Here is a 9,292-nt window from a genome sequence, read left to right on the forward strand (position 1 = left end):
GTCTCTGTCTATAAAAACGCTATACCAACCCTATTCGTGGCCTCTTGTGTCACCGGCGACGAGTGCGCAGAGGACCAGGTTCGAACCTGCAATAAACGACCCTTGCCGCTTGGCTTTGACTTACGACTCTGGTGGTCTTTTGTGGGAGGTTTTGGAACTTCAGGCATTACAAATGCAGAGCAGCACTGCCTTGGCACTGGCCCCATCTCCCAGCTCTGGGGGCTGTCTCATGCTCCCCCAAAGATAAGGGTCATACAGGAGAGCTTCCGGAAGGGCAGCTGCAGCCCCGACCAGATTCAAAGGGACCCATGGTTCTGACTCCTCCCACCACTTCCCAGCTCAGAGGGAGCAGAGCGCTGGGTCCCTGTTTTGTGGGAGGAGGGACTGACTTCCCAGGGCTGCCTGGATGGACCGGGTAGCACAACCTGGAAGTGCAGGGGTCCCTAATAGCCAGAGGGACAGGTGGGTAGGGGGCAGGGTACCCTGACTGGGGAAAGACAGAAGATTTGGAAAGATGACAAGTGGATGTCCCCCTTCCTTCCTTTACCCCAGGACGCTTCCCAGGTGCCATGGGTCTACACAGCCAGACCAGAGAAATGTGGCCTAGCTAGGGACTGGCTTTATTTTCTTGTAACATTGTGGCCACCTCACTAAGTGCCACTTTCTTCTTTCTTCTTTCTTTCTTGCCTGGCTTCCCTTTTCCATCCCTTTTACAGCTCTGGGATTGAACCTGTCCACAAAGCTTTGCTTCAGACTCTTTTCTAGGCAATCCAGGCTAAGCCATCTTCTTTGTGATGTTGTCCCTTTATCCCCTTAGAGAAAGATGCCTGGGAGTAAACTGCTGGGTTGAAGGGCAGACATAATTTTAACTTGAATAGGAGTTGGCTAACTACCCTCCACAGAGACTTGAATTCGTTTACCTCCCTCCCATCAATTGAATGCTAATTTCTCTTTGAGGCAGAAAATGATGGACTGTGAAATGAATTCTTTTTCTCACCTTTAATCTTTTTTGTCTTTTGCTAAAATGAACATTAAATTCATGCTGTTTCTGAAAGAAAAATTCAATAGCTCCAAGCAATTCAGCCTGGGGGAAAGTGTTTAATGGTATGTTTTAACATTTTTTGCTGTTGTTTACCAGTTGTTCTCAGGCACTACTTCCATGAAAGAAACTAATAGAAAACTCATCTAATTTAAATAGTCCTTTTTTATATGAGGTAGTGATTTGCCAAAGTTTAAACTTTAAAAGAGCAGAATAAGCATGGCAATTTATCATGTAACAGATTTTTATTCAACAACACTTACTGAGCCACGGCAGTGCATTAGGCGCTTAATATACACAGTGGAAAGTAAGCCAGATACGTTGGCCTCTGCCTTTTTTTGAGTGTACGGTCCACAGACATGACAATGGGCAGCTTGCATGGTTTGAATTGTCATGGAAGGGCTGCTTGAGGCTTCCCAGAGGAAGTGACCTCTAAACTGAAACCTAAAGAATGAATAGAGGTTGGGGAGGCAAAAGCATGGAGGTCAGGAACTGAAGGAACTCTGTGTGTGTGTGTGTGTGTATATACACAAATACTACTGCATGTGTGTGCATGCATATGCAAGTATATGTGCATATGTATGTACTTATGGGGAGGTCATGGTGGGCTCCTGGGGAGAGATAAAACTGGATTTTGCAGGGTCTTGAGAGCAACATGAAAGACACAAAGATTCTTTTGCACTGAATCCCAGGGCCAATGGTGGCCACTGACAATCTGTGAGCAGGGAGAACATTGGAATCCCAGGTCTCTAAGATCATTGCTCTGTGGGTTGGAGAACTAACAGGGGAGGGAAATGTGAGAGGTAAGGAGTTCTGGGAAGAGGCTCTAGCATCAGGGATGAGATGCTCCAGAAGTGAGACGAGGCAGAAATGCAGACAAATGGAGGGCAATGGATTCCAGAACTGTTTATGTCAGAATTCTTAAGCCCAGGTGAATTACTGGATTTCTGAGGAGTAAAGGGAGCTGAGATCGTTCCCACCCTTCTTAAAAAAATGTTAAAAATTTCCATCAAAGCATGTCATGTTCTTTGCCCATATTCACAAGGAACTATGAGAAGATTTATATAACTGCTTGTTATATAAATTAATGATGATTAGATTCATTGAACAACTATTTTGAGCCAAGCGTGGAATCGTTTATTTAATCCTCCATGAGGTGAGTGCTATTATTATTCCCTCTTTCAGATGAAGAAACTGAAGCACATGTAGGTTAAATGATTTGCCTAAGGACACGTAGGTCAAAGTGGGAGACTGTGCGACCCAGCATGTACTTTGTCTGTCTGTCTGTCTGTCTGTCTCTCTCTCTCTCTGTCAATATTATTATGATGACTTCCATTGGCAAAAATGAAAGAGAACCCAGTGAAGTTAGGAAATTCTTTTAAACCTAAAGTAATTTGGGGATGATTGGGTGGCTCAGTTGGTTGAGCATCTGACTCTTGATTTTGGCTCAGGTCATGATCCCAGGGTTGTGGGATCCAGCCCTGTATCAAGTTCCATGCTGAGAGTGGAGCCTGCTTAATCTTCTCGCTCTCTGTCTCTGCCCCTCTCCCATGCTTGTGCTCTCTCTAAAAAACAAAAAACACAAACAAAATCCTAAAACAGTTTTACCTGGTGGAAAACGGGCAGTTCATTCAAAAGATTGTTTTTTCAATCTGTAAATTACTTTAATATATTATGCACCTTCAAAATCTTTCTCTAAAATTGTAAATAAAATGTTGCATTTTTATATGGTTCTTAATAGGATGGAGTCAGCTCACCTTAAGGATGTACTATAGTCCAAAGGGACTAGTTGTTTCATAAAAACATATGGTAAGTGCCTGTTTGGGGTTCTGACACATTCACTAGAACGACTGTATGATTAGAATGTGGTTTCCGACTCTTGTAAAGTGAAAAGTAGCTTAACAAACTTACTAGAAAATCACTTTTGAAAAAGTGTTTCACATAACCTTGGCTTACTCACAAACTAGGAAACATTTCAGCTTTTGGGGGTTCTCTTTTGGAGAAAACAAGTAGTCGGTCTGTTTTTACATATGTCCCTAATTAGAGGCTAATCTGCATTTTTGAAGGAAATGTTACAACTTTTCTTATATAAAGGAGCAATTAGGAGGGGAAAAATGCTAAGCAGGGTGGAGGTGGGCACTTCAGATTCTCCATAATTGCAGGCATATGAGAAAGTCATTTCTAGGACAGTACTGGGGTAGAGAGTGGGCACATTCTTACTGTTCACATTATCGCTTAACACCTCTTTGAGTTTGGTAACGTGCACAGTACTGCACCCATAGTGATGACCCTACTGTGCACTGGTTACTGACTTATTCAGCCAGTATCAATGGAAACTTCCCCTGCATCAAGGCAGCACTAAGCGCTGGGGGCAGAGTGATCAACAGAATGTTCCAAGTCTACCACAAAGTGCTCACAGCCAAATTTATATCCATTCTTGTAACCCCACAGAAATCTTACAAAGTGGATGCTAAGATTCGGACAGGCTAAGCGACTTGCTGATAACCTCAGAGCTGGGTTTGGCTCCCCTAATGCTACCCTTTCTGCGTCCTGGGTCCCCAGGGTTCAGTGATACATGCCCAGGACTTCACTGTGCGGTTCCCAGATGTCTACATTTGTATGAAGAGACTTAGTCAGAAAGGAATGGAGCCTCTTTCTAGGGCCTTGATAAGACTCTTGAGGCATCTACACAGAGTTGTCCGATCCACTCTCCCACCTCTCTGGGAGCCTGAATGTTTGTAAAGGTAGATGCTTATTCAAATTATGATAGCTGTTGCCTACACAGTATTTTCTATTTGTGATACGGTAGCTAAGTTCATCAGCATTTGACATTTTGAGGAGTGAGGGGGGGCCCCTGCTACGTTTCCCTTCCTCTGCCATCTAGTGACCCAGCACAGCTCCAGTCAGCCTAGTGGTCCGTGCTTATAATTCTTCTTCCAGATCTTGAAGTCCCTCTTCTTTGTGTCTATATCTACTTTTGAGAGAGAGAGAGAGAGAGAATGAGGAGGGGAGGGGCGGGGTGGGGGGGGAGAGAGAGAGAATTGCAAGCAGCCTCCATGCCCAACATAGGGCTCGATCTCACTACCCTGGGATCGCGACCTGAGCCGAGATCAAGACTCAGAGTCTCAACTGCCTGAGCCACTCAGGTGCCCCTGTCTCTGTATCTTTTTATCATCAATTCATGTAATTGGATCTTATGACAAGGAAGCAGATAACATCCTTCATTCTCTTACTCTAATTCCCATGTTGAGTGTAAGATTTATTTGATCTTTCTTTTATTCATTCATTCCACATTTATTCAGTGCCCACCACGTGTCTAGCAATTTATCAGACACAAGATACAGACAAAAAATGCAGTTCTTTCTAGCACCTCAGAGTTTAGGCAGGCAGGCAACTAAAGAGGATACTAAAAAATTACTTTTTAAAAAATGTGATAAGGGACATGAACCAGGTAGGTAGAGAGTGCTATGGAAACAAGGAGGAGGGAAAAACAACCCAGCCCTGGGGATTGGTGGGGGAGGAGAGGAAATGATGTCTCAGCTGATTCTTAAAACCCAACTAAATGATGGGCAGGCCAATTAAGGAAGATTGTTTATTCTCAGCAGAGAATGCCCAGGGCAACAGCCCAGGAGCACGGGAGAGCAATGCATATCCAAGTATCTGCAAGTAATGATAAATAGCCACATTTTAGTGCCATTATTTTTGTGCAAGGTACCATGCCAAGTGTTTCACATGCATTATTTAACTGAATATCTAAACCGTGCTCCTTAGGTAGCATTCTTATTTCTATTTATGAGTTGAGAAAAAGAGAGGCTCAGTCAAATGCCTTAGTGTTATCCAAAGGTAATAAGAAGGTAGGCTGGGATTTGAGCCCAGGTTTTTTAGATATAAGAATTTGTCTGCTTAACCACTCCATCCCACTCCAGTAAATCTGTGTGGTTAGAATGTTGAGGCTGGGGAGGAGGCAGAGGGAGAATGGCAAGAGGTGACAGAAGCAAAGGTGATTTTATCTTGAAGGCTCCAGTGAGCCTCGGAAGGATTTTAAGCAGGTGTGTGCTACTCTGAGATGTGCATTTTAGAAGTCTCTCTCTGTAGAAGGTGGAAAGCATGGATTAGTGGGAGGATAGGTTGGAGACAAGGAGACCAGGCAGGTGGCTGGGACACTGCTCCAGATGAGAGATGACAGTTATCTGGTCTCATGCGGTGGCAATCAGGATGGAAGGAGAGGGTAGATTCCAAGATAACTTTTGTAACTGATTGGATGGGGTGAGGCTGAGACAGAGGAAGGGTGAGAGGCAGTGCTGGAAGGAGTTTGACACTATTCCCAGGTTTCTTTTTTGGATGAAGGATGACATTCTTCAACAAGATATGGAAGATAGGATAATTATGAGAAAATGATGAATTCATTTTGAGACATGTTGAATACAAAATGCCTAAGTGACAGTCATAAGGAGACGTGAACCAGACAGGCTGAAATAAGAATCTACAGGTGAGGGGGAGAGGTCTGCTGGTTACAAAGTCGTCAGCCTAAAGACCAATGAAAACCATGGGACTGGATATTGTCAGTAAGCAGGGGAGAGAAAGGAGATGAGAATGGGAGAAAGAAAGAAAGGAAAAGGTGAAACAGGGACACTGTTTAGAAAACACTAACATTTGGAAGAATTAGAAGATGCCAAGAAGAAGACTAAAGCGGGGAGGGACAGGATCAGGGAGCCAGGATAAGAGTTTCAAGGAGGGAGCAAACAGTGGTGTCCAAGGCTATGGATAACAATCTTATAGTAACAGCGACCACCACTGCTTACCAGAACCCCGTTAAAAAGAAAACCACAGGCCCCAAATGGTGTCATGACAGTAAACCAAGGCCCCCCAGTCAGTAAGCCAAGACTTAACACCTAACCTAAATGCAGTTTCAATCCCCCAGAGAATGTAACCTTTAACAGTCAACTTAGAATTTCCTGGTCAGCACTAGGGAACGTACTGATAGACCCCTTCTCTTCTCCTTAGGAGGGCAGACTTTCCTAAATAATGCATTCCTTGCTAATAAATTCCTCTCTTTTTCTTCTTCCTCCTCCTCCTCCTCCTCCTTCCCTTCTTCTTCCTCTTCCTCTCCTTCTTCTTCCTCTCCCTCCCTTCTTCCTTCCTTCTTTTCTTTCTCTCCTTCTCCTTCTCCCTCTCCCTCTCCCTCCCTTTCCTTATCCTTCTCCCTCCAATGCCCTCTCTCTGCCTTCTGCCTTTAAAACTCTTTCTTTTGTTTAGCTCAGTGAAGCTCCCTTCTACTTGCTAGTTGGGATACTGCCCAATTGAAGAATTAGTTGATCTTCAAATTTACTCAGTTGAATTTTGTTTTTTATGTTTATAATACCCTTATGTGCCGGACATCCTACCATACATTTTATGTGAAGTCTCTCTGGTCCTTCCAACATGCTTGCAAGGTAGTGGTGCTGGTGGGGATAACAATGATTATCTTTGCTGAGCACTTTCTCTGTCCCTAGTGTTTACTCAACCCCTTGCACGCAATACCTCAACCTTGTTTGTACAGAAGAGTAAGTCAATTGAACCAATAGATGGCAACTTTATTTTACTCACACAGTAGTATAACAGAAAAAAAAAAAATCCCCAGGGTAAAATAGCTTGTAGGAAAATAGCCATTATTTGTTAATCATTTTTGGCCCATGGTACTTACTATTTCTGAGTCCTAATTTTGCCATCTACAGTTACATAAATGGCCATGCAGAATAGGTACTAACAGGGAGCTGTGCCCTCCGCTGTCCTCTCTCTGTGCTCACTGCCAACCTCTGGTGTTAACTCTTGTCTCACCGCTTTAAAATTATCCATTATAAAAACGTCTCTTTAAGTTGCATACGTTTCGCAAGGGCAAGGGCCAGCCTTTCTCAACATTTCCCCAGCTCTGCCTGTCAGTTGCCTCACATGAAGCAGACATTAAACAAATGTCTGAATAGAATTATTTTTTTCTAGCCGATGTTTTCCCCAATGACTTCACAAATGGCTCTCTGTAACAGAAGAAATTTAGATTGAATTTGTCATAGTTCAAACATCAAAAACTAACCCTTACTAACTTTTCAGAGTTTTCTAATGCACTTTTACATAGTGTAGCCACCATGGGAAATAGTATGGAGCTTGCTCAAAAATTAAAAATAGGACTACCAAAAGATCCAATTATCCCACTTCACGGTATATTTCCAAAGGAAATGAAAATAGGATCTTGAAGAGGTGTCTGCACTCCTATGTTCCTTATAGCATTATTCACAGTAGCTAAGATGTGAAAACAACCTAAGTATCTACTGATGGATGAATGGATAAAGAAGATGTGGTATAGAGATATAAATGGAATATTATTCACCATGAGAAAGAAGGAAATCCTGTCAGTTGAGACCACATGGCTGAGGCTTGAGGGCATTATGCTAAGTGAAATAAACCAGAGACAGACGATACTGCATGGTATCACTTATATTGGAGCCTGAAAAAGAAAACATGTTGAACTCAAAGAAACAGAGAGTGGAAGAGTAGGTGCCAAAGGCTGCAAAGGAGAGGCGAGGTAGGGGCAGTTGGGTTAACGGGTACAAACTTTTAGCTACAGGATGAAGACATGAAGAGCTAAGGTAAAACAAAGGAATTATAGTTGATAACACTGTGTTATATCATTGAAGTTTTCTAAGAGAATAGAACTTAAATGTTTGCATACACACACTAGCTGACCAATGTAAAACAGAAAAGAAAATTTTTGAAGGATGCCTGGTCTTATGGGAAGTGGATAGGAAAGCTAGGGATCAAGGCTACCAAAACCACAGTCAAATTCCCTTATCATATGGTTAAGTTGTCTTCAGGGGCTCTGCTGCCATTGTGGTCACTCAACACTGTGTGGCTTTTTTCTATCACCATTAATAAAATTCCCATCATGTCCCTTGCAGACTTAAAGTCCCAAGCAAAGCATCCAGTCAACGGAGTCCACATCTGTCTCTGCTGACAGGTCTGTGATCTGTCCCTGTCCCCTGGGACCATCTTCCTTCCTCAGAAGAGATGCATCCTGCCTCTGATCAGGATTCTCACCATGGAGACATGACCTTCGATAAGGAAGAAGGTTTGGATCTTAGGCTGCCAAAGCAATGAAAATGTCCACTGAACAGACTGGAAGGATTCTGAACCATTGCTCCAAAGAGCAACCTTCCACAGAATTTTTAGACTATAAATAAGATAGATTCCTGGCTGTCTGAAATGCTTAGATAACAGTTCCTCTGTGAAACAGAGATGGATTGAAATACAATACGTTCCTGCACTGCGATCATCTCCTGAAATGCCAGAAATACTTTCGTGTCAATGTCTTATCATAAGAAGCCTGAGAGCTGGAATCTAGAATTACAATTCTTTTTCTTTCCCCCAGGATCTTGCTACAAAGATTTGGTAAGGAGATGCATTTCCTCCCCCAAGTCGGCTGTCTCCATTTGTAACTGATACTACATACAGCAGGGAAGCATCTGTGTTTCAGAAAAATGATGTGTGAAAACAGTTTTCAAAAATGCATGCTTTCTACATTAAAAAAAAAACAACTAAAAATATGTTTGGTTACCACTTTGTAGAGCCTATTGAATTTGGCTGTGAATGGGAATCTAATTGCCATCCATTTCTATTGGAGCCTTCTATGAACATGACATTTCCATTAAAAAAAGAAGTCAGCTATAGCATTATGATGTGGATGCTGAAATCATAAAAAAAAATTAATGACTGGTTGGTAGGTTAATAATTTATATTTCTTCTTTGCAGCCCATTAGAAGAAATAAGCAAAGCCACAGGTACAGAAAATATCACTGGGGTTGGCAAAGGTAAAAGGAATATTCTTACTCAAGTGTTACAAATAGCTCCCTGGTTTTGAGTGATGATTACTGATTACTCTCCTATTTTTCATTTATAAATGGAGAATATCTTCTTCTTTGTCACCTGCTCTTGTTACTGTGGGGTTGGCATCAAAATATTAACACTTGCAGGGCTGAATTTAAGGGCTGAGGGAACCACAGCTTGGGTTACAGGGTCCAGACTTCAGCTTGTTGCAGAAAAATCTGTTCACTCCTCCACGCATGGCAGGAATTACATCCTATTTTCCTAAACTTTGTAGCTTGATGTTCTTGAGCAGCACCGCTCCTCCTTTCTTTCTGGTTTTTTCTTTTACAGTAATTCGAAGACCAGTGCCCATTTGATGAGTTGGACAGTCTGTTTGTTATGATTTTGTCTTTTCTTTTG

The 9,292-nt window shown here is 42.5% G+C and overlaps 1 long non-coding RNA gene across 1 annotated transcript; it reads left to right on the forward strand.

Annotated features, from left to right (window-relative positions):
* The first annotated feature begins 177 nt into the window (after positions 1-177).
* On the forward strand, positions 178-8,739 carry LOC128775359 (uncharacterized). The gene is made up of 3 exons (XR_008420090.1): positions 178-462; positions 2,781-2,848; positions 7,969-8,739. It is a non-coding gene; the product is annotated as an uncharacterized LOC128775359 (long non-coding RNA).
* Positions 8,740-9,292: the final 553 nt, after the last annotated feature.

Source organism: Panthera pardus, unplaced genomic scaffold, assembly GCF_024362965.1.
Source record: "Panthera pardus isolate Hobbes unplaced genomic scaffold, ASM2436296v1 HiC_scaffold_7, whole genome shotgun sequence".
NCBI classification, from domain to species: Eukaryota; Metazoa; Chordata; class Mammalia; order Carnivora; family Felidae; genus Panthera; species Panthera pardus.